Raw genomic sequence first — 26,728 nt, 5'->3', positions numbered from 1 at the left:
CATATTGAAGTCTATTTTGGCCCTGGGATAATTTGTCTTTTCAAAGCACAACATGCCATTACTGATTCTGAAAAAGAAATTCTCTATTTCTTTAAATGTGATATTATTTCTATTTCTTCATTCCATCTTACATATATATATATATATAGCACCCGACATAAGGGAGATGTTTTCTTTCCCCTCCTTTATATTTTCAAATAGATGTTCAAACAGACTTCAAAGTTAATCTTGCAGTTAGGCCAATGGGGAGAGCAGAGTAAGCTGTGGTGACAGGCAAAGGGATAAGGGTGGGAAGGGTCCTTCTGAGATGCTGCTGGGATAGCATTTATGGACTCATCCCAGGGGAGCTGCTTGGTATCCGAAGCAAGTAGGAAAGTGCTTGCAGAATTGGTAGCTGAGTGCAAATAGAATATTTTATGTGGTGCTTCAAATATTGTGATAAATTTGCTCAAAATAAATCTATGCTTCTTATAGTAATTTTAGATTTTGTTGTTGCTAAAATAAAATCTCAGTGTACTTGGAAATTTGTATTTAGCATGTAACATGTAAAGTTCATTTTCTACACTTGTGCTTATTCTTTTTCTGATCTGATTTTACAGAAATTGTTGTGTGAAAGCAGAAAAATTTGGTTGTACTATTACTCTGCTATAGTAGTTGGTTGGAGTTTTTGTTCTGGTCTCTTTCAGCTTTGTTTTTTTGTTTCAAGAAAAGTATCTGAGTGCATTAAAACCCCAACTTGGTGCAAATATAAATTAATTGATTGACAGCAGCTTTTGGATCCTGCAAGTGCTCTTCAGGGCATTGGATTTGTACCATATTTGTTAATGGTCTGGAGTGGATCTTCAGTAACAGATTAATGCCTTTAACAAAGGCAGGGTTTAAAGTTTCAAGTGTTTATGTGCATAGAAACAAGATTGTGTTTTTCAGTTTTTTGTCTGTAATTGTTTAGTGTACTGTCTTTCTCCTCTGAAATGTGTTTGTGAGAAAATCTGGTGGATGTAATCAGAGCTCACCAAAACATTTACTGGTTTCTGCTTCAAATCTCATTGTGGGGGGTTTGGAGAGGCCTGAGGCTGATCTGCACTGAGCTTTTTGTTGACAGACCTGGAATTGAATTTGCTATTCTATGACTTTATTCTTTAGCACTTAGCTACAGGGATCACTTTAAAAAACAATGGCAACCAAACCCAACAGAAACAATCCCTCAAACAAAGCTTTATGAAGTCATTCTAATCCAACATCAGAAAAAACCCCAAACAACTATGAAAATAATTAAATTTGGAGTCACTGTAAATGACCTAGGCTTGTGAATATGGAGGGCTTTTAGCTGTTAAATTTGTTTATATAATAATATATTGTATATCTACAATTCCAGTTTATAATTATAATAGGTATTTTGGCTTTAGAGAACTCAAGACTATATATTTTCCTGAAACTTTAGTTTACTGAATGTGCCCTACCTTCTAAAATTAATCAGTGTTGTCATTGGAATGCAATTACTAGAAAGTGTGTTGGATGTTCTGGAGTTGCTTTGCGAAAAATAATTCCACACACCCCCAGCCACCAACTCCTCCCCCCAAAACCAAAGCAAAATAAATCCAACTCAAACCTTAATTAATTATTAACTAATTCATTTTGGAAGAAAAAACATTTGAAGTATATACTGTAATGTGTTTCATTTTGCCAGAGATCTTGACCTTTCTGGCATACCCGAGGTACCAGATGCAAGTTTCTTAATGAGCAGAAAAAAAATGAAAATCAAATGGATTATATAGATTGTGGTTTAAGAAATTATACTGGCAGATGTTAAAAATATTCCTTGGAGTTTACAATTTGGTTAATGTAAATTATTTTTGTGGGTTTAATGATCCATGGATAGTAAATGTTTCTCATTTGTTACAAATATCCTGTGTCAAATCAAGAATAAGCTGCTGTTTTGTTTTGCTTCATATTTACACAATCAATTTAGTTCCTTTAACCCTGCTTAAAGAAATTATGAAGAAGTTGCCAATGGTGTTCATAAATTTTCAGAATTTCTGTCTTGTGTACTTGAAATTTCTGCTTAAGTCTCCCCTCTTTAAATTGCTCCCGTCTTTAAAGCTACATTGGAAGCACGGCAAATATGACACAAAGAAATAGAGTCTGTCTGGATCCTTGTTTTCTTTTCTATGGTATATAAGGAAAAATAAAATAAAAGCCTTTGTGCCAAATATAATTTGGGGAAGGGATACAATCTGAAATGGTTTGACATGCTCCTCTTTTTTGGGAAAAAAAATCAATTAGGCTTCCTTTAGAGGACACAGTATTTTGATTATTGCAAATGGGATGTGATCTCATGTTCAAAATCTCTTAAGAACAGGATGAGTAGACAGAGCTGGTTCCTGATAGTTGTTCTGTCATCCTGACCTTACCACGACTTTTGTTTAATTCTGTGAAATACAATTTACTCCTTAAAAGCAATTTGATTAAAAAAACATTGGAATCAAAACTGGGCCATTGAAAATGGAATTCAGTTCCTAGTTGTGGTTCATGTTCCTTGTAACCTTGATGTGGAGGCCAAATTCAGTTGTTTCAGTGTCTTTTAATATGTGGTAATAGATGTTTTAGAACTGTAATTTACTGAAGTATGAATTAAATGAAAAGTACAGGGGTTTTTCTTTTTTTATTAAGTACAGCTAAAGTGAAGTGCAGGGAATGAAAGTGCTTTATAAGATGAAATATTCACATAAATGTTTGAATATTTCCATTTTGCTTAAACCTTTTTATTTCCTTATTTGCAATAGAAATGTGCTGCTGCTGACAGTGATGACTGAACCATCCTTATCTGCCCTCTTTTGCAGCTTCACAGTGGGAAGTCTTGCAGCCCTTCCCATTTGGGCAGGGTGACCAGTTTGAGGGAAGGAGCTTTTTGGCTCCATTTTGTACTTATCTCTCTGGGTCTTGATTGCTTCTGGTTGTTTGATTGCTTCCAGCTCTCTTCAAAGGGACTTGCCTGTAATCGCACAAAATTGAGCAAAAAGAGTTGCATGTGAATATATTGAGGTGGCATATTGATAAATCAGTGCTGCCTTAGCAACCATTGGTGCTCAAGTGGTTTAAATTAAAAAAAATTGTCATTAAGCCTCCAAGTAGCCTATGGACAACTTAAAAGCACTGATGGAGGAATAATGAGTTCAATGAATTAATGACTTATTTGGTGTTACTTGAGAACTTTTCTGAGTGTTAGGAATCTCACCCAGTGTGACAATGCGCTGGAAGACTTTGCTCACACATGGCCTCCTCCTTTGTGGCTGTGCTTACTGCCTGAAGAATGTCACTTTATGTGATGAGGTATAGAAAATACCATCACAGAATGGTTTGGGCTGCACAGGAGTTGAAGATCATCTCATTGCAGCAGCCCTGCCGTGGGCTGGGGCACCTTTCACTGGACCTGGTTGTTCAGTGCCCCACCCAACCTTCCAGGGCATCCAAATCTTCTCTGAGCAGCCTGCTCCAGCACGTCAGCACCCTCACTCGAGTGAGGTACTGGGACAGGCTGCCCCAGGAAGGATCCTATGATTAGAGTTGGGTATTCTCCAGGGGCTTAAAAAATATATATTTATTAACTGTTTGGGAGAGGAGGAAATATAAAATAGAGATATATTTAACAATATTTTCATTTTGGAATTTTTCTGTGGATTTTTAAAATGTTTTCTTGATTTACAGACATTATACTTGCCACTTAAGAGATGATGGATGATGTGCTTTGCATCAAGGAACAGAGTACTTTTAATGTGATGGGAATCAGTTTATTATAAAGCTTTTTTCCTTCCACAGGAGAATTCTTAGCCTTCAACAAACTTGTACTTAAATGCTGACTTTGTTATAGTACAATTTAGATTAAGCTGTTTAAAATGAGTGTTGAAAATAACATTTTTGTTTTTTAATAACATTTTTTAATGTTTTTTAATGGTTTAACCCCAGCTGGTGTCTCAGTACCACACAGCCCCTTGCTCGCTCCCCACCTTCATTCCCCCACTGGGGAGGAGAATTAATTGGAGACAAAATATAAAACTCCTGGGTTAAGAATGGTTAATAATGGAAACAAAAAAATAATAATAGTGATGATGATAATAACAGTGTCAATAATAATAGTAGTAATAATTGTGCTGAAAGGGAGACAGTGAGGACTAAAAGTGAAGAGAAACAAGTGATGCTCTGTACAATTGTTGAGCACCCACTGGTGCCCAGCCTGTCCCTGAGCAATCATTGGCAGCTCAGTCTATACCAAGATGAAGCAGATTGGGTTTTTTTCCTCAAAGGCAGAAGAGCATCCTTGTGTGTGAAGTTTATTGAAAAAGTGATAATAGATTAAAATGTGTGCTTGGGCATTTGGTGTGTAGAATTTCTAAAGCAGTATCCCACCTAAACCAGCTGTGTTCAGGACTCAATTATTGGCATTTTAGATTCTCTTATACTCTGTTATACCATTATACTCTGCTTTAGAGTTCCATACGTTTATTGATTTGGGACATATGCCAGTCCCTAATTGTTTCTTTCAAGTAGCATTTGTTAGGAGTTCTGACTCCATTATACAAATTCAGACTGTATAGTCCATTGCCATATTGTGACAATCTCCCTGAGCAATTTTTACGAACTGTGGACTTGATCAATCCTAGTCTTTGTCTTGCCAAATTCTGTCTTTCATACTTAAAGCATCTTGAAACTACTTGTCTGTTGCTAGTTGCTGTATTTCTTTTTTTCCACATGTTAATCTGTGTGTTTATATTGTGGATATCAGTCAATATCTCTGCCAGGTGGAAGCATTCTGTGTGTCACTTTACCTCTGAATCCTCTTGTGTACCATTTTCTCTCTGCAGTCAAGCAGCTCCTCAATCTTTTGGACAGATTTATGCAGCTCTTCTCCCTGGAGGAAATTTCAGTTATGTTTTTTGCTGGTTGCTTATTTTTACATCACTGTGCCCCAAGCCCTCAAAATTAAAAAAGTGCTTATCCCCCAATCCCTCAGTTTTCTTTCATTGCAGCCCAGACTTTCCTGTTTTGATTCTGCTTTCATTCCATTATTTGCAAATAGTTAGGGAGGAGAAAATCTTATTTCATATATGTATATACACAGACACACATTATAAATGTATATGGTTTGTTGGAAGAAATAAAGGATGTCTTGCCTATTAGAAATCCTTATAGTGGAAGGGTTTTGGGGTGATGGTTCATTCCTCTCCCCCTCATTATAATTCTGATAAATTTTTTCCTGAAAGGTTTTCAATTAAATAGAGGAAGATTTCTTCTTTGTTTAAGTCTAACCTGGATTTTGGAGTACATTTCTCCAATTGAGTGTGACAGACATCTGTTTGAAAATGAAGATTATTTCTAGTCTTTAAGTTAGCCCTGGAGCTGTAAATATTACAGTAGTGCTGAAGAATAAAGGAAAGCTTGGGGTGAAGCAGTTGATTTAAGTTCAGCAAATATGAGTTCAGTTCCTGACTCTTGCTCTTTCCTGGCTTCATTCCTGACAGTGGTAAAACAATTTTGGTTTTGACCAGTATTTTGAGGATTGTCTTCATTATTCCTACTGACTTAAAAGGAATGTAGATGTGGACATAAATTATTTACAAACATTTTACCTTTCATTCTTTGCTTCCATATGAGAGATAGATGATGATAATTCTCTTCCTTTATCTCTACTTATGTTGTCTTCACCAAACAGGGGAACTGGTCTCCTGCTCATGAACAGCCACCATCCCAGTCGGACATTCTGAGAGTTCCTGAACTCATAGATGGCTGTAGGGGATTCGTTCATGAAAGTGCACTAAGCTGTGTTGAGGAGTCTTCAAGGTCTTGAAAACTGCAAGTGAAAAGCACTTTTCTTAGTGCATTTATACAGAAATATAGTAAAAGTTTCTATTGTGTCAGCAGATTTCTTAGCTGGGCAGATGTTCAGCATACCTCTATAAAAAGCAATGGTGGATATAGATTCTTTATGCAAAATATCCATTCCACTGTAGTCTCTGCATTAATATTCCAAGGAGGAATATTTTGTTTTAGCTTTCCAGCAGGAAAATTAAAACAACAAATTCAACAAGAATTCAACTTCCCAGATAAAAAAAGTATGAGAAGAGTTTTTTGTAAGTATTTGGTTGTCTTAAGTGCCTTGTCAAGGTGCTGGCCAGAATTGGATTTCAGTCCAAGTTAATGGCAGAACTGATAATAAGAGCTGTCAGCAAGGAGCAATAGGAGTAACTCTGATTTCTTGGCATATCAAGAATTCCAGGAAATACCATGTTGCCCTGAGACAGAGTGACTCCTACAGTTGTATGGGAATGTATTCAGTGTCTTCAGAAGACAAATAAATAGGTTCCAATTAAAATTAACCTGGATGATGCATAAAAAACTGGGGACTGAAATAGGCAGTTGTTTGTGCTGACTGGAAGGGTACCATGTCAGTCATGTCCCTGCCTGCCAGCCTGTGCTGCTCTGTTTCAAAAGAAGCCTTCCCAGCCACTTTCTTTTTAGAACAAAATAAAGATGTGCTTTGCTTGTTGACACCTATGGAATCATTTATTTTTCAGTGTAGAAGTTTTAAAGTTAGAGATATAAAGTTTTTAATAGTTGGTGAAGAGATTTAAAACATGAAGGCTTTTAGTAACAGATGAAGTGGGAGTCTTATTTATGGTGATGCAGAAGAGCATTTGTTTTGTCCTGTGTTGGCTGTTTCTTGGGAAAGCTGTAGTTCAGGATGTAATGCTGTCTAGGTCATTTGTGAATAAATTAGAAGTGCTGCTGGATAATGCTCAAGCCTTTTGGTGATAAGGCTGAAAACCTTTTAACCTGTCTAATGGTGTCAGGTAATAGAATTGTTGTAGTACTTCCAGGAATTGTGTATTGGTAGAATTAATAGAAAATACACACTCTGTTAATCTAGTTGAAAAGTCAAAAATACCAGAGGTGTCACAAGAAACTGAAGGTTACAAAGGTTTTCATTTGGAGGGTGAATGGGACAGGACCCTGCTGAACTATTGAGTGTGTAGATTCCCTTCCCCCTGAACTGTTATATACAATGGACAGTTAAACAAGTTGTAGTGGCTGTGCAGCTTTGCTGCCTGGTTCATTGTGCATTTAATTTAATTCACTAAAGGTGACCTTTTTGTGTTTCAGTACATTGACACAAACTTTGCTGGCTCTGATAACCCAGGCTTTTGTTGGGACTTCCCATGGTAGAAAGGACACGATAATTATACCCACATGCTATCATGTGACCTGGCCTTTGAGTGTTTCTTTAATTGTTTTGATACAATTTGAATTTTCTCATCAGAGTTGCTCACTTTTAGGGGGTTGGCTAAAAAGGTATCTCAGCCACATCATTACCCATTATGTGTATAAGCTACCTTAAGTAGCAGCTGCTTCAGCACAGTGCAGAAAATGTTTTGGACTCTTAATTGTTGAATGTTTGGGTCTCTGATCTAGAGAGGAATTACTTTGTTATATATACACACACACTCTGATACCTTTGAAGATACAATATGATACCCATTATCTCCGAAGAAATGGTGAAATTGACTTGTAGGAGGGCTTTTTTGTTTCCTTTTTTTTTCCTGAGTACTTTTTTTGGAGGGGTTGGTAGCTGTAGGTGGTTGTAGTTGTGTTTTGATAAAACAATCTTTCAGAAGACCTGGGAATTGATGCCTGCAGAAGCTTTCCCAAGGAATGGAGATTTAAATAATTGCTTAGACAAGGAGGACAAGGCTTCGCTCTGGTCTTTTGCCCACCTCTCGTACTTAAGGTTATAAGAAAAAAATTGAATGCCTGATAAGCCTTTCACTGGGACAGATCATCTCCTGTCTAGCTCTGGATTTTCTTTGTCCTTCCTGGAAGTCACAGGTCTCAAGTCAGTTTTCTAGTAAAGTCTGAAAAAGTAAAGCTCTGAGTTACTTTTCCTTAGTATTAAATTCCAAGAGTAAATCTAGGCATTTACTGTTAAATATAGATTTTTACTCTGCCTCTTTTTTGTTTCATAGTAAAATGTCTTAAAGTAGCAGTATTTTTTCCTGTGTTCAGCTCCAATTGAATGTTAGAAGTCAATCTAATTGACATATTTCAATTTTCCAATAGGAGTTTGACTCTAATTTGATGTTTAGACACAGGTTGAAACCTTTCTAGAATACTTATTAATATGCAAATATATCTGATTTTCACAGCAATAAATTTCAACAATTTCTGGTTTTACAGCATTAGAAAACATCTGGTGTTATCAAAACCCAGACAAAATGAACTTGCTTTAGAGAAGACTATGCTTTTCTGCTCGTAATGGCCTCAGCTGTTTATTTTGCACCTAAATAAAAACAAATTTGTGTGCATGGAATAATATCAAGACCCTTGCATTAATAGATTTTGATGCTATCTAAAGCCTGGGGAGATGTTCTTGTGGCCTTTCACTACTTAAAAGGGGCTTGTAAGAGAGAACAAGGGATGAACTGTTTCACAGGACCTGTTGTGATAGGACAAGGGGTAATGGTTTTAGGCTAAGGGAAGGTGGGTTCCAACTGGATTTAAAGAAGACATTTTTGATGATGAGGGTAAAACACTGGCACAGACTTCCCAGAGGTGTAGATGTTCCACCCCTGGAAACATTCCAGGTCAGGTTGGATGGGGCTCTGAGCAACCTGATTTACTTAAGGATATTTCTACTCACTGCAGGCCAGTTGGAGTAGATGACTTTCAAAGGTCTCTTCCTACTAAAACTCTGCTTTTATGATTTTCAAATATATATTTTTTTTTAAGATGGGACACTGAAAGTAGATATTTATATGAGAGAAGAAATCACACAGAGTTTGTGATCATTCGTATGGATGCTAGATGATATTGGTAAATACTGCTTTAACAGTTATGCTTAAAGACAGTCAGTGAAGCCAAATCTCTGTTTAAAAATGTTGCATTTGCTGATTTCATCTGTTGAATCATTTAATAAGTTCTTTTCTGCAGATGATATTATAGAAGTACTCAATGGTTAATTACCATAAATCAATAGTTTGTCTGGTTCTTGAAATGTCTACCATAAAACAGCATTAGTCTTGAATCTGTGAACGAGGGGATAAATTCATTTTGGGAATTTGCACAGAAGCATTATAAAGTACAAGTTATATATGGTGAGGTGGAGTCAAGGAGGCTCCTGACTTAAAGCTGAGGTGTCAGTCTCCTTTTGACAGAAGTAATGCAACACCATTGTGCTGTGTTTTGAGGCTGAGTGCTGAAAATGACAGCAGGGAGCATGAACAACTAAGTGGTGAACAATGATTTTGGTAATTTACAGTGCTACAAGGTTTGATTGGACTTTTTCTCAAGAAAGTGCTGATATTTAACTAATTACTAATCTAAGCAAAGTGTTGTTTGAACAATAGTATTTGATGTATAATTTGTGGAAAAGACATTCTCTTAAGGTCTTATTAAGCTTGCTGCTGTGGCAATTGAGGATTTTTCAAGGTTGAGAAAAACTCAAGTAAGTTAGGTTCATCAAATAATCAACATGAAGTGGCAGGAAAATAAATCATTGTTTCCTAGTTTGGAATTATTAGGAACAAAAACTCTTATGTTCTTTTGTGTGAGGTTTTGTATGCAAAATTTAAATGTTGCATCAGGAGCAAAACATTTTTATTGCAGTTTATTATCATTACTGCTAAAGATGATTTTAATTAGAATAAACATTTTAAAAAGGAAACAAGGAAAAGTGGTTTGAGGAATAATTGAAAAGTTGCATTATTGAAACTAGAAGTTATATTTTGATCTTAATTTTAAGAACCATTCATTATCTCTTTCAGGATAGGTTTATTAGATAGACAAAATTCCTTTATGCTATACCTTTCATTTTTTAAACTAATTTTGAAGAATATGTTGAAACTGTCTCTTTGGCTATAGTTTATGGGGTTTTCTTTTTGTTTTATAGAGTTAACTGCACTATATTACAGAAGCTTTATTTTAACTTTAGAATGTTTTTGCTTTATTGTAGTAGAAGAGTAAACATCAGTCCCTAACATCAAATGTCTTTTGAAGTGTTTAGTCACAGGTGGAAAGTACTGCAGTATACTACAATTGTTATCTTCAAGTTTTCATAATAAAGGTAGAAAAGTTATGAAGGTTAATTTGCTCAGTGCAATGGTGTCAGTATTTGCAGGAGAGCAACCTGGCCGTCTCCAGTCAGCTCTTCTTTTTCCTACCAATTTCTTTTCCTTTCTCTAAATTCCCCCTCTCCTCCCTAAAGTTTCAGAGAAACAGAACAATTCCAGTACCATTATTCCTGGAATGTTCACATGTTGCATTGTAGAGCAGAGTCATGTTAGCTCATGTTCTGCATTTCCAATTGAATGCTTTTGGAGTTGCTTAAATATTTCAGTAAGGTGGAATTTCATTTATCTGGAAACATGGCAAAAAGCAGGTGTGAGAGCTGAAGCTTTTTCAAAAGAGTTCAGTCTTTCTATCCAGTTTGAAAAAAAAACATGTTGGACAAGGTCTTATCCCTGTCTCACTATTTCCTTAAATCTGAAGTTCTTGCAGACTCCCTGAAGAGTTTGGTTTTTTTCCAGATTTGGTTAATGTTGCTCGTCACATACATTTGTCTTTTGTTAGCAGCTAATTATTGGGCTGTTAGAGCCACAAGAACCAGAATGAGAGAGATATCAGATGTTTTCTCTGTGGAACATTTCTGTTTGGCTTTCAGAAGTCCTGAGCTTGACCAGGACTTGGGGCGCTCTGAGCTGAAGCATTGTCTCCTTGTAGGTGATCAGACAAATATGTTCACTCATCCACTGATAGCTTTTCAGGTGCATTATTTGCTTCATGCCACACAGGTGAAGTAGACAAAGATGTTTGTTGCCATTTTCTGGCTGCTTGTGCAATTTTAAAGATTCCTCAACAGATTAAAACTGATAATAGTCCTGCTTACTTCTCAAGGACTTTGCTCCTTTCTCACCCTATGGGGAATCTCTCACATCACTGGCATCCCTCTTTCCCCCACGGGGCAAGCAATTATTGAACGTGCTCATTCAATGCTTAAGTGTGGTTTAGCTCAACAGCAAAGGGGAATGCAGGGATGTATACCAAGGGAATGGCTACATAAACGCTGTGTGTTTTCAATTTTTTAAATTGATATGCTGGTAGCAAATGTCTCCCTATAATAAAGCATTTTTCTACTTATAAAGAAATGTTATTAGACATAGGGCAAAAAGCACGAGTCCTTGTAAAAGACTCCGAAAGTGATAAAATCATAGGCCCATTTCCCCTCATTACATGGGGAATGGGAACATATTTGTTTCCACAGATACTGGTCCTCGTTGGGTTCCAGTCAAGAACATCAGGCCCTTCATTGAACAACCAGCTGATCAAAATACAAAAAAGGATTCATGTCCTTGAAGAGGTGGTTTGGGATTCCTAGAGACGTCAAAGTCATAAAGGACAAGTCTTCTGTCCTCGGGGAACCGGTTGACCGTATGTCCCGAGGTGGTCGGTACTGTGCTCCCTTTCCTTTTGATGACCTTTTTCTTGCTCTAGACTGGCAACACCCAGATCCCAGCCAGTTTGTAACCTCTTTTGAACAGGAGCTTTCTGCAGGTCTGTTAATTTCCTTTCCCTGCTTGACCTGTCACACAGGGCATCACCAAGCGTGGACTCTGTGTGAATGCCAAAGGTGTGGGTGCCTTTGGTATTGTGCATCTCATAAAAGAAGAGCTGACTGTCGGCATTGTGACCCTTTAAGGAGCAGTCGGAATAATATACAAATTAAGCAGCTGGTGTGTGGTCATCAATATGGTTTGTCTGAACATCAGGAGTTATCAAGTGAGCAATGGCTTGCTGTTATTAATAAGTTCTGTAGTGTCAGTTCTAACTCCTCCCACAGTGGCAATGCAGAGGCCACCATTGCCTCAAGCTAGTGTTTGGCTGACACTAGCAAAGGCTTTTCTAGTATTAGTACTTCCTCCTGTTACTTTTACTTGGCATGTTAATCAGCAAAAAACAAATGCATGGATAACTTTAGCCAACTTGAAAGGACAAGGTACTTTATGCTTGGCTACAGCCTCTCCTGAAAACCCATTTTCTACTGGTCTCGTTGGTTTACCTTTAGATATAAGGCCACATTCCCCTTCAGCTCATGTGCTTCACTTTGAGAATGATGCCGATGTGTGGAACCAATGGATCCCATATCTCCCTCGTGCAGCCGTTGAGCCTCAGGAATTAGAACTTTTGGGATCTGTAAAAATGGACCTTTGTGTTAAATTTAATTATTCTGGGGCCAACCAGTCTAAAGCATCGGACGCTTCTCTGAGCCAACCAGGTATATTCAAGAATGAAAGTGTCAGGTGTAATTACACTTCCACCAACATCTCTTGCTCTACTAATGCTCCGTTATCATTACCAGCGGGAATGTTTTTAATTTGTGGAGACAGAGCTTGGGCTGCTATTCCATCACATATTGAGGGAGACCCCCTGCACTTTAGAGCGACTCTCACTGTTGAAACCCAACACATCCGTGATTTTACAAGATAAATTTCTGTGGAGAGGGAAGCACAGAATTCATGTGTTTACCCCTGATTGCGACGATAACCTTGACTTTTGGTCACTACAGCAGTGTTGGGCTGTCTCCTTTTTGCTTCAGGAGTAGTGTCTGGAAAGGCAGTGGGATTGTTGAACAGCTAGGCTGCTGGTTAGCTCAACAAACTAATGCTGCTTCACCTGCTTTAACAGGATTGTTAACCAATATTGATTTGATTAGACATGTTACATTGCAGAATCAAGCTGCTGTTGAGTATTTTCTTTCAGCACGTGGACATGGATGTGAAGGTTTTGATGGAATGTGTTATATGAACCTTTCTGATCACTCACAATCTATTCCTGTGACTATTAAAGCTTTACAAGATAATATCACTAAATTAAAAATGGAGATGATTGGTTTAACAATCTTTTTGGAGACTGGGGGATCGCTGGATGGGTCAAAAATTTAATTAAGATGGGAATGTTTGTATTAGGGATGCTATTAATTATAGTGATCCCTGCCTTGCTTGATTCAATGTATTCAGATTGATTAATAAATCAGTAAAACAAATAATGATTGTAGAACAGAAAGGGGGAGATGTAGAAGATCAGAAAGCTGCAGAAGCTGAGTTGAGTGGCACTGCAGACCTCCTGGCCCTGGTCCAGTGGAAGCCTTGGGAGAGATAAACTCAAGGCAAGAACAAGAAGTGAAGACATCACGTCTGATCACTCTGGTGCAAGAGGATGTTAACAAGGACTTGATAACTGAAAAGATTGTTGCCAAGGCAACAGGGGCAAGGGGGTCTGAGTGGAAAATTTTGTGTGGAAGTTAGAGAACTCTAAATTCTGGTGATTAGTGTAATAAACTGGCTTTGCTTGCATATAGCATGGTCTGTCTCTCTCAATTGCTGCATCTCCTGACTCAGGGGATGGCCATGGGCTGCCCTTTGTGTTCTGACAGGAGAAAATCCTGATAAAGGGCACTGGTTCCATGGTTCCAGGTAAATACTTATGCTTCCTTCTCCAGCTCTGAGTGTAAATAGCTTTTCTAAGGAAACCTTGCTCACTCCTTCCAGCCCTGGCCATCTAAGTCACACTCTTGTTTTTTGCTTTCTCAGGATTAAACTCATAATTGCTTCTTGGCCTTTTAAAGTTTTTTTCCTTCTGGCACCTCCACCAAGCTGGGGTGAGGTCATGGGGGTTAAATCAGTGGAATGCCCCAGGCTTTGCAAAAACATTTCTACTACTTCAACGTTGATTATTTCCCAAAAGTAGCTTCTAACAGAGGTCTTTAGGAGAGATCCAGTGACTTGGTAAACAGCTTCTGCTGTTTCAGCTCTGTGAGTTTTTTAAAAAGCTTAAGTGCTTGTATAATTTAGCTGAAGAAAGGTGATTAAGGATATTAAAAATAATGATTGCAAATTTCACAAACTAAGTTCAGAGTCCAGGTAGTAACTTTTTGTGATCTGCGCAATTGAAAAAAAGCAGCTGCTGTCTGCAGAGAAGAGAATGTTTGGACAATTGGTCTACTTTTGGAAAAACCACAGTACCTTTATGAAGATATATGAAAAAATAGAGTAAAATTGTAATTTTCAGAAGAAAATCCAAATGGTAATTTTCATTACCAAAGTTAATTCAAGGTTGAATCGCTGCCTTTGCCAGGCTTTGTAGATGATTGTTGTGGCTGATCAATAGGTTTTCTCTTAGCAGAGAACGTGGTGAACCCTCCTCTCTGGGTCCTGTTCCAGTGTTGGATAATAAGAACAAAACTAATTCATCATCTCCTTACCGTTTGCCAGTAATCTGTTATTAATGCTTGTATTCAAGTAAATAAAACTAAACCCGACAGATGTAAAAACTGTTGTATTCACATCCTGATGATGCAATGAGGTGTAAAAAATTGGCTAGGAACTGAAAAGTATAGCTTTTCATGAAACCTAATGACAGTGTCTAACTTCCTGATGAAAACACATTTTTGTGAATGTCAGTGCACAGAGAATTGTTTAGACAGACTGCAATGATGATTGCTAAAGAAATATTGAAAGCAATAAAATATAGAATAACAACCTTCCATTGGTTTTGTTATAATTCAAATACGTTATCACTTGTGTAGTATCATTTCATATGAAGAGTCACATGGAGTGTGACAGCTGATCCTTGGAAAGGAAGTCATGGGGAAAAAGGTTTTCTTCTAATATCTTGAAGACTTAATATGGATGTTGTCATGTGTTTTTTGTCTAAAACCCAATATTATGGAAATGTGAGGTGGAAGGAACTTTGAATGAAACTCTTTTTTCTTGTGGGTGGTGTTTGAGGCTCCAATTGACTTTCATTGGTAATTAAAACATCCACTTCTGAAGAGAATTGATTTGGAGAGTAATCTTACTCAGTGGAAATACTTTGTTTAAGGGAGCATCTGGTTGCAGCCTTTTTGCCTCTGCAAATCAAGCCAACCAAAGGAGGCTGCTCTTTAATGGTATCCAATACAAAAGGTTACGTTTATGAAAGGTGATTGTTTCCTTAGGTTTGTTTATGTATTGCATTTATGCTGAGGTACTGCTTATCTAATAATGGCAATACATAGTGATATAATTACTTTTTTAGAAAGGAAAAGTTTTTATCCTTTTAAAATAATGCGTCAGTATGTACACGAGTTAGTAAATCGCTTTGAGTTCCCTTGACATTGGAAATAAATTGTGAATCTTTGATCTCATTTGTCTAAATTATACCTCTGCTAGGAAATCTCAGTTAGAGGTTAGGAGGGTGCAGGCAGTCCAGCTGCACTGCTTTAGGTTCTGACAACAGAAGGAAGCCTTGAGGGGGCCATGTGTGCTCTTCCTAATCTCTGGCTCTCCTGAAGCCTGGAACGCAGGGCTATGCAGAGCTGTCTGCTGCATCAGGCCTTTGGAGACAAGACCACGTCCTCTGAAGGAGCTCAGGAATTTGGCTGTTCTGGGTAAATTTTAGTCCCCTATTATCTGCTGCTTTGACAAGAGGTGCTTGTCCTGTTATTGCTTGTGTGTCAGTATCTCCTTGAGGAGTCAGGATCATTCTCACTCAAAAGTAGAAAGTAGAGCTCCAGGTTCAAATGATTGCTCAGAGTATAAAAAATCTGCCCTGAATTTTCAGTGTTTATAATAATATGATTACTAGCTGTTTGTAAAATCTTCATGAATCCCAAGTCTTTCTGCCTTAGCTCCACACACCCTGTCCTTTCTGAATGAGTTAGGTTGTCTTTAAAGCAAATGGAAATATCGCATTCTTAATTTGTTTGTTCTGCTATAGAAAATTAATTAGTTATGATCAGCAAAGGATCAGCTTTAGGATACAAACTTTGACACTATTTTTCTTTTTAATTTTAAAACAGCTGCTTTTAAAACCTTCATTCTGTGTTGGTTTATGGTGTCATGAGAGGGAAACAAAAATGAACTTTGAAAGAATTGAGTTTTATTTTCTTTTAAGGGGTTAAAATAATGTACCTGTAGATTGTTTTCTTGTAACAGTATTTATCAGAGTAGAGTCGATTTAAGCTTCTGCATCTGTGCAGAGACAGATGGCTGAAAAGAATATAAAGAATGTAGTATTTTTTCAGTTCTTTCTGTTTTCTGTGAAAGTGCTCGTTGGGTCCCTTGACTGCCTGAATACAGATGCAGAAAGCAGGAAGAGATAGTGCAAGAAAAAGAATTTGTATATGAAATTTTATCTGGTGAAGTACAGAAACTCCCCATCTTCTTCACTCCTTCAAAACCAAATTACTGAAAGCTAAATAACAACAAAATCCTAAAAATTCATATCTTAACTGAGTTTTTGCATTGGCCATGTTGTGTGCTCTTGGACAAACTGGGCTGACTTTTTTTAGATGTTAAACTTTTATAAGTGGTCACGCACAGTACTTTGTTCTGTCACTTTGAATTTCTGTTCATATCTTTAGTTCAATAAGCCCTTTCCAGTGGTATCAAACATGACTCAGTATTGGGAAATGCTATCAGAGTATTAAATTTGAGGTGCTTTGTTTAATTTTCAAGTTTCATTTATTGATAGTACACATCCCTCTAATATGCATAATTAATGAAACACCTTAAGCCCAGTCCATCTGAGTGCTGCTGGCTATCAGCTGGTAGCAGAGGGTTCATCATAAATACCAAGCTCTTTTTTTCCTCCATTATTTAAAAAAAAATCCAACCTTTTTGCACTGTCATATTTATATTTATTATATATTTATATTGAAAGAAATCCCAACAAACCAACAAGCACAAGAAACTGTCTCCTGGTGGTAAGGTCAGAGGTGACTGCTGTCACACAAAGGAGGAGCTTGACTCCTGCTGCAGGGAGACACGCGTAGAGCTGGCTTAATGAAAGGACAGATTAGCCTCTAAAGAGGCAGTGAACGAGACTTGCTGAGGCTTCAGGATCTAAGAAAAGATTTTTAAACGTAGACATGGTTGCAGAGTAGACAGCCAGGTGATAGGAAGCTGTAGAAAAAACAAAAAGAGGGGTACCTGGGAACAAGAGATATTAAGGAATGTGAAGGAAGCTCTAGACTAAAGGGATGTATTGAAATCCACAGAAGAAATGCCTTTGATATAGGAGATATGGTGAAATATGGAGTGTAGGGATGATGAGGTACTATTTCTAATAAGCAGCTTGCACTTACATTCATCACTGCATTTCAATCATTGAAAAATCAAAACTTTATTTAAGGAAAAAAAATGTTCAGAAATAGCCCTTTATATAGTTAATAGCCTGCCTGGTCAGTGAGCTGCCAAATATATGCTGAGCTTAGTAGTCCCACTGTGATTTCTTTTTCCATAATGGAAAGAGCAGGAATGGCTTTCATAAAGACTATTTGTCATCTTTTAAAAGATGTATTGGATTTTTTTTTCCCCATTCTAAAAACATGGCCTTTGGCACTCACAACATGCATTTTTCATAAATGCAATTCCTTGGCAGAGTGAACCATTCTGATGTTTGTAAGAAGTAGAATTGTATCAGGCAAAAAACTTTGTTGTTGAGTGCAGGCTACAATAGAGTTCTCATAATGCAAAAAAGTGTTTCCTAGACAAAAAAAATCATCAGATTGTTTTAAAGTTTTAATGACAATATTTTCCTTTGAAAGCTTAAATTATATTTGATCTATTAAAATTTTGTGCTTTTTTTGTGTAAGAATGTGCTACATTCTTACTTAAATTATGATTAGAATGTTAGTTCAGAGATGCAATTTCTAATGAAGCCTGGTCTACATAATTGTTGGAAAATTATGTTGGAATTGTTGGAAAAATTAAGTTTCCATAATTCTGGTGATTTACTAAAGAAAAAATTAATTAGAGTAAAACGAAAAATCTTTCTTTTTCTTTTTTCCCTTTTCCCTCAAAAAAACCCTAAACCCAAACAAGTAACCCCAAATTTTACCTGTCCTGTTGCTTTAAGGTATTATTTATAGATAAACCTTTTGGTGTTAGAATATCTAGCTTTCAGTTTAGCAGAAAATAGCGCTGACCACCTCTCCTATTGGCCTTGGTACAATTCTTACCATTTGGTATGAAAGGAAGGAATATGAAAAATGAACAATAACTGCCAGCAGTATGAAAAAGTATATTTTAAATTACTCTATTAAAGCTGTTTAGCTCACTGGCTTTGATAGTGATAGATAGCATAGATATCTTAGATATTGAATAATTGCCCAATTTCTGTTACTGGTTGTAAAACTGTAAATCTTTTTGCCTTCTCAAAAATCTACAATGCCTTCTAAAAATCACATTTGCAACAGTTTTTAAATGGCATTCTTGAATCCCCAACTGTAATCAACAGCAGTAAGACTTTAGTGGCTATTGACTACTGAAACTGCATTTGTTTCAGTATGAAATGTTCTGTTTTACAAGGACATTTATGGAGTAAAAAGAATTCTCTGCCTCCTTCCCTCCCCATAATTAATAATTTTGTCATGTGCCCTCTCTGTGCCTCTTCTGTAACCATGACTCACCTTAATACCAGTGTTTGACATTAGAAGCCTCTCCAGAGAGGAAGAAAATCATTCAGAAATGAGCTGTATAAAGGTTATTAAACCAACACTTAAGATTCTAGTCCTGCACATTTTCCTTTGCCCCTAATTACATGCCAAGAACAGCAATGTAGAATTTTCAGTATATACATATGCTGAATGCATCTTTATCAGTGGAAAAGTACCTACAGGGAACTGAATGTTTACTCCCAGCAGTCACGTATATTGCTTATATGTACTTTGGAATGCTGTTTATTTTAAGAATGGGGATGCAATCTTGGGGGTTGAGTATCCTAAAATTACAAGTTGAAGTATCTAAGTAATAGGATTCTTTTCTTACCCCTTGTTGTATGGGTCAGGTTTTTAGCTGAAGTTGTTTTATTGACTGCCCTGTTATTCTTTCTATAAGTAAAGGCAAATTGCACAAGAAAGTTTGGAACATTGAGTCAACGCTGTGTAAATACATCTCTGCTTGCAAACTCCTCATTTGTCACCTCCCAGAAAGCTCCAGGTCTAGCCTGAATATCAATAGCCACAATACATGGAACAGTGTATTAATTTTCTAAATAACTTTGAAATATAGGTAAAACCCCACTTACCTTAAGTTTTGCCTGTTTCTAAAGCTTCTAAAATCCATGCAGATTGGGAAAAAGTTGATTTTTAATCACCAGAGTGTAGCATGCTGGGTTACATTGCCTTTAGAGGCAGCAGGCAGTGGCAGCTGCAAAGCAGTGACAATTTGCAGTGTGGCTGTTGCAGCTTGCAGTGCATGACCTGCCGAGGTCGGGTCCTTTCAATCAGCAGGATGAGGCAGTGAATTCCTCTGCCATCATGTTCTTGTTGCCAGGGTCTGCTACTGATTTACAGAGTATTGCATAGGTTGGCCCTTAAAGTCTAATTCATTCAATAACAATTTAACCCAAACTTCCTTTCCTAATTTATAAAACTATCTGTACCTTTTTCTAACCAATTTTTTCAATCTTGTGCATGTCAAATGAATGATTTCAGACTACAAAAAAGTCTCTAGATCTTTATTTTTTTGTTAGCTTTTTCAGTGAAGTTTGCCTAAAACTGGATGAAATTATTTTGCCCTCATGAGGGGTAAAGAGATAATTCAGCTTAGCTGAGCAAGGGTGCAATTTTTGATATTTAGTGCTTACTAAAAAAAAATTCAAGTAATTGTAGCATTTATAAAAGCTTTAGAACTCCTAACTTGATTAGGCTGGTGCTGCTAATTAATGATAATAAGGCGGCACCACAAAGGCATATTTTAGCCAAAGTGAGAATTTCCTAAATTGAGAGAATTTTAATAGAGTCTTTTCAAGAAACAGAAAAGGCAGTGCTAGAAAAAAAGAAGCTGTGAATTATGAAAATTCTATTTTATCCATAGGCATGGTTTGTAAAATAGCATTTAGTTTAGCTTATTTCTCAGTTCTTAAAATTCAGATTTTTTTTTTGACAATAAAAAATTGGAATAGTAAGCTTGAAATCACTGACCTGGTTAAATAAGTCAAAACAAGAGACAGATATTGTAGAATTATGCTGGCTGTGTATGTGATGCTATTTTTTTGTCTTGTTCATGGTTCAGTTTTCAATTAAATATCCACTCAAAAAGGTAATTACACTGGGCATGAACAATTATCAGGGGTTATGTCTTTAATGGTTGTTTTCCTGCTTTAACATCTTTGAATACAAATTTTGTTTTCTTAACAAAATATACAGATTTTTTTTTTTTGTTTTAAAGATTTCCCTATTTCTTCATTTCAAGAAGGCAACCCCATTTGTTTTGGTTTTCTAAGCATGTTATAGTCCTAATTTGTAAATCAAATAATTCTGTTTATTTTGAAACACTTTCCCCAAGTGTAGTTCCGATATTCTGGCCCTTGTGTCATTATTGATGTTCGAGGCAATGGGAATGGGGCAGCATTTCTGCTGCTCTTGGCTCTTAAAATTCATGTCATTTGCTTAAAAATTAACTTTCATGGTGCACAAGCAATGAGGGCATCTGTTGGAAAACTTCTTGACATTATTTTTAGCTGTTCTTCATTTCAATATGTGTTGCTTTTAATATTCTTTGTCAAATGATGAGGAAACAGCTACACTGTAGTGTTATCACTATTGATACCTTAGGAGTGTTTATACTCAATTAAAATATGCAAAATTGAGAAACAAGTTTTCATTAAAAACTCATTTTACTTAGCTGATGTGAAGTTTGATAAAGGTTTTGAATCTCTGAACTAGCATTCATGTTAATGCACCAGCATCTATGCTGTGTTCCAGATTTCTTTCTGATATTGCCTTCAAAATGAGTATCATGTCTCCTTATAGTTCTCTGCTGGATATTTTCTGGTTTGCCAGAAGGTGTTTAATTACAAACTAAGCTTATGCAAGTATTTGATTCAAACTGAAAAATGTTATTTGGATTTTTTTATCTAATCCTTTGTGATCTTTTTACTTATATAGATTGTAATATGCCTATTTTAGTAACTTAGAAATGTTTAGGAATGTTACATTTACTTTCAGGGTTGTCAAATTTTTCGTGTGATGCAGTCTGAATTCCTTACTGTTACTGGTGTGGCTTCTCCCTCGCTCACACACAGGTTGTGTGCACATGTTTGTATTTTTACACTTGTGAGTATTTTCCTTTGTACCTGACTCTCTGTCTTCTATTTTGAAAAGTAATTTGGGAACATGCAATTATCAATATGTACCAAAATTTTTTAATAATTCAAGAATCGTGACTGCTGCTGCTTTGTCAGAATCTGTTGTTCTGTTGGAAAATGAATAAGCAGATTTAATTAGGGGAGTTGGAAGGAGTATTACTTGAGAGAAAGAAGCATTCTGATGCATGATTCATGCTAATGCAGGTATTTTAGGTACAACTTTTGACCAAATGATTCCTGCCTTGACACCTGGAGGACGCACTGTTTGTGTGTTGAGGGGAGGAGCTGTAAGGTCACTGTTTATCTGCAGCTGTCCAGGGGATTGCAGCCATTCATCTCCTAATGGTGGTTTTATTATTTGCTTGTTTATATGTTTTCCTATTCCAATCTTGTCCCATGCTCTGTTTGAGGTGGAAGTGAGCAAAGTTCCTGCTAACAGGCAGTCAAAGCACAAGTCATGTCGTGGCCCGCTGGGGTTAACTCATTCTCAAGCCTCAGTAAGGGCTTTAAGTTCCTCCCTTGATACTTAGTCTGGAATTTAGTTATTTAAGAGACTGACTTTTATCTTAAATCTCTATGAAATGAGATTTGTTGGAATACATGCACAGCTTGAACTTCAGTCAAAAGCCTGCATTTAGGGAACACATCCCCTTTCATGGTCGCCCACAGAGCAAACATTTAGAAATGCTTTGCAGACAATTGATTTCCTTAATCCTTTATCAAGTTATGTTTTGGATCTCAGTTTTTAAGAACTAATTTTGTAGCACATTTTTTGTGATAACTGTAGAAATAAGTATTCTATTTCTTATGTTATCCCAGGCTTTTTCTGACTGTAGTTAATTCACTGTGTGTTATATTCCTTCCACAGAAAGCCAGGTGCAGGTAGTTCCCATATTTCCTTTCATCATGGCCATTGTGGCATACAGGAGTGAATCAGTTCTACATTTGACCAGTAACTCAGTAACCAGCACTGAATCTCTTTCTTAAATAAAATTCTGACCTTTAAAAGGTCTCATCAAATGCGATGTGTTTTGTGCACTGAGTGCATGTCTCCTCTCCAAGCATGGCAATAGGAATGGCAAACTCATAGATATTCTAGGTAAGGTACAGATCAGATTGATTTACTTGGTGTACAGTTGCTTTGAACCTGTTTGCAATGGAGACTTGTGGTACTAATGAAGGTCTTTTCTCTTGGAATAATTTCACTCCCTTAATCCTCTTTTTTCTGTGGTTTTTTTTTTATTTTTTTTTATTTTTTTTTGTAATGGTACTGTTGCACCATCTTATTGCACAAAAAACTCTGAATTTGTGATAAAGCTATAGTGTTCCATTAAAACTATTATAGCTGCTTGCTTGAGTCCACTTTTGACAAAGCAGAAAATGAATTCAGTTTCTAACCAAGTAAATCTCTACCAACCTGTCTCATTTTATCAGTGAGAACTTGTGAGATTTTGTAGTTTCAGGATTCTTCCTCTGTTACTGGTACAGATCAGTGGAACTGAAGCGTCTAAATGTTTATGTTGGAATGGGGATGAAGGGATAGACTTTCCTATGCTAAGCAACAGGGCTGGCTATTGCCTGTGAAAAAATTGATTATAAGATTTTTCTTTATGGCAGTGCTAATAAAACCAGGCTGCACTGGTATACAGTATGCATGGACACCTCCCTCGTCCTTGATTTATAGAAGTTCTGTAATTTTTAGAAAAGGAACTTTTAAAATTCTTGCAATAAGAACTTTTGGTATTTTCTCTTTTTCTGTGTGATTTATAAGAAGTCTGTTTCTCTTTTATACATTGGCCTGATTTCTAGGAAGATTTTGTAAATGTTCCTAATTGCCAGTTTGCACCCAGAAATCAGAATTACCGATTGCTTTGGGCCAATTTATAACACATCTCGTATAACTGTACTGAGTTTATGAATTACAGTATCACAATATAGTTCTAATAGAGGCTGAACTGCCCTTTTTTTTTTCTTCTCATATTTGTCATTACCACTCAAATAACTCACTCCAAAGTGTCTGTTGGTGTGCTGCCTCATGAGTGTTTAATGATGACTTTCATTCAGTCTGAGTTGTCAGTAGGTCAGAGATGCCTCATATCTTGGATGGAGTTATGAAATATCCTGAGTTTATTACCCTATTAAAATTCATTTTAAATGTCAAAGTTTCTAATTTGAACATGGAAATTTAGTTTAGGAGCATCTTCAAGGTAGCACACAATTTTCTCCTTGAGTATCAAGTGAAGTATCAGATAAAAACAAGGAATTTTACAGCATATGATATTTAATTCTTTTTGTGTTTTAACTTCAGGTAGTTTGCAGAGGGGACTATAAGAAATAATCATTCTGTGGTCTTTTATGATTTAGTTTTTATGTTAAAAGCAGTTTGGAGAAAAAGCCTATCTAACTAAAGATAACGATGATTTTAATAAAACAAACCCCAACATTCTTAGCAAAGCCCACTGCAACTTTTCCTTTCGAGAATTCTATGCTTTGCCATCCCCAGAATGCCTCGTTGTTTACTTTGACCCAGTTTGTTGTCTGGTCTGTTCTGTGATGATAATTTCATTTTTCTCCCTTGCCGGGCTGTGGCCTGTCTGCACCAGGCCTTGTCCTCTTGCTGGCTGGGGTGGGTTGGGTCTTCTTCTCATGGCAGTGCTTTCCTGCTCAGGGGGCTGCAGCTTTAAGATCTGAATGTTCTACAGCAGGTGAAATATTACAGGGCAAATAGATGGCCAGGCTACATGGTAGTGTGAGTCTAAAACTGTCCAGATGAGCATGAAGATTATCAGGTTATAATTTCTGAGCCTTTTCAGTGTGCTTCTGTTTCTGAAGCTGGACCCACAGCTGCTTGTAAAACCTGAAGCTGGAGCTTTAATAGTTTCTTTTCTTGTTAATAAAGAAATATCATTAATGATATCAGATATCAGAGGTACTGGCTTGTTGCTCTCTGATTAATTCCTTGTGTGGAAGTATGCGATTAACAATAGAGAACAAAAGACATGATAAATTAATTTAGTGATAAGGACTTAGAGTAATCAGGAAGTAGCTTGTTGGTTTGTGAAGCTTAAATGTTAAATTCCCTCACAAAAAAAAATAGTTGTGTTGTTCATTTCAGTATCACTAGATCACTGTTGAGTTTTGAGGATGGATGATGTGAAGCTCAGTGGGGCAAATAGCATGTGTAATGTATGTCTCAAATTCTGTCAAATAGTCAGATATCATTTGGTATCACACAGGAATTTTAATTTCAAAAGGAAATTATAGCAGCATAGAAGAAAATAACTGTAACTTTTTTTATAAGGGTAATGAATTTTGGTTGAAACAAGCCTCTTAGTGTTTGATACCTCCATCATAATGGTGTGTAACACTCTCCAGAATCCCCCAATTACTGTAACTTTTTCTCCAGGCTAATTTACATGTTTGCATACTCAGAGTCTATCATTTTCAGATATGCTGGCCTGCATCTTGAATTGATCATTGCTGTACCTGTGGGGCTGAGTAGCTATCCCTGAGGTCAGTAGTCTATTTTGAATGTTAGAAGTCTGTATTGTATTCCAAAATCTTAATAAAGCAGCCTTAAATTGCTTATATCTTAAAAAAAAAAGTTAATGACATTAATGGCAATAAAAGATTAGGTTTAATCATCACATTTTCGTGATTTGAACTTCAGAAGTTGTGATGACATAGTGCATTTATTTAGAATGTAAGTCACAGTTATCCAGTCATTATCAAATGTTAGCCTTCTCAGCTGAGTCTATTCCTCAGAAAAATTTGCAAAAAATGCTTGTTTCTTGTGGCCCCACAGAAAAGAGCCTCTTGGTTTCATTCTACAACATGAACAAAAATGCAACCTGTCTTAAATTCTGGTATTGATGTAAGAAGAGTTAATATTGGGAAATTGAATTACTTTCATGTGCTCTAAATATAAGTTTAAAGACAGTTAATTTCAGAATGGTGTTTCTCAGCAGATGTGTGGAATTTATAATAGAGCTTATCTTCACTATAGGCCTTAATATACAATTATATAAAAATTCTAGAAATGTCAAGTAGGGAAAAATTCTTAATGCAAATCAATAACAATTTGGCCATATTGCTAGATCAGTTGTATTTTGTGGTTTGTAATTTTTCAATGAATAGACAATAATGTTTTACATAAGCATTGTAATTTCTTTTTCTATTGATTTGTCTTGATAGTTCCTTCTAGTTATTAGCATGACTATTATTTGTTTGACACTACCACCTAGCGAATGTCGTTCTTCTCATAAGCTGCAGTGAAACTTCCTGCTCACACGTAGAAGATACCTCACCAATAATACCAAAAGCAGGACAAAATATTATCTCACTTTTACAGATAGTCTGTTTAACATAAGTACTTACCTTGGTTTCATGGCAGAATTGTACAATGCATGCTGGAAACTTTGCTGTCACAACCACATTGTCACTGGATCTTTTGGGATTCAAGCAGAAGCCATTTGGATTCTCTGTGTATAAACTGCAAAAGCAGCTCTTGCTTTGAGCTGTAGGGTTGTATACCTTGCACCTCAATGGGGTGGCAAGTTCTGTCATGAGTACTCTGTTATTAAGAGCTAATAAAAAAAGAGTTTTCCAAGCTGTGTTTGTTTAATCCTCCATTCAAAACAGCCCAGTTTCTTGGATAGTTAAATCCTTGCTTTGGTGGGGGCTCATGTATTCAGGGTGTTTTGTATTAAGGTGCAGAAAAAAATTTGAGTGGAGAAATCAAGTTGCTGCAGAAGCCTGAGTCCCTGTGGTTGGAGCAGCTTATCTTCCCATCTTGTCACGCTTCTCTCTGTTTCTTTGCCACAGGATTTGGGAATCTCATTGCTGCTCTTTTCAGTAAGGCCCAGAGGTCCCTCTTTTGCTGCACTTGTGAGTTGATGGTAGTTTCCAGACTGGTTTAGTGATTGGGTTTGGTGGGGGGGTTGTGCTTGGTGGTGTATTTTCAGTGGTTCTTCACTATCCCTTGTGCATTGCTGGGCTCTTTACTCAAGTGCACTCACACAGATGAGGACAGACTGCAAAGAATGTTATCATTCTGATCGCTCCTGTGATCCCCCGAGTTTTATTGATGCAAATTATTGTATTTTGATATTGGAGGGCATGTATCACGTGCTAGCTCAAACAAGTTCATTTGGTTTGCTCAATTTGTGTGTTTTTAATATTGTTTAATACAGGTACTGTTGAGTGAGCACATGTACTCTTAGGGGTGACACAAATTAATTCCACTCCCATCACCGAATCTCTCCATGGATTTATCACAAATTGCCGCAGTTGTGAGTGATTCCATGCTCTCATGAGAAGCATGAGATTAAATTCTGTCACTACTGTACTGTTTTTAATTAATTTAACCTCCAAAGTAATAATTTCCCAGTGTCAGTTTCTCTCTCTTTGGTCAGTAGATAAATTAGTTAATAGCAAATTAATTAGTTAATGCAGGCAATGTTTAAAAGCTCCATAAAAGAGACAAGAATGACTGGTGCAGATTCTGTAAATGTTGCAGAAGTAGGGGGAAAAAAGCCAGGAAAAACAGAAT

At 36.7% G+C, this 26,728-nt stretch overlaps 1 protein-coding gene across 8 annotated transcripts in view; it reads left to right on the top strand.

Annotated features, from left to right (window-relative positions):
• FHIT (fragile histidine triad diadenosine triphosphatase) overlaps positions 1-26,728 on the top strand; it is a 517,045-nt gene that overhangs the window by 36,578 nt on the left and 453,739 nt on the right. For 2 of the 8 annotated variants that reach the window (XR_010368651.1, XR_010368652.1), the window contains exon 6: positions 11,309-13,397. The exons of 4 other annotated variants lie outside the window; for them this stretch is intronic. The gene's annotated coding sequence lies outside the window, so the exon portion shown is untranslated. Of the gene's footprint in view, positions 1-11,258; positions 13,398-26,728 lie in introns of those variants that run through there. 2 more of the 8 variants (XR_010368653.1, XR_010368654.1) reach the window with 2 other exon arrangements.

This window comes from Passer domesticus, chromosome 9 (assembly GCF_036417665.1).
Source record: "Passer domesticus isolate bPasDom1 chromosome 9, bPasDom1.hap1, whole genome shotgun sequence".
Classification (NCBI taxonomy): Eukaryota; Metazoa; Chordata; class Aves; order Passeriformes; family Passeridae; genus Passer; species Passer domesticus.
This window is presented reverse-complemented; position numbering and strand designations above follow the sequence as displayed.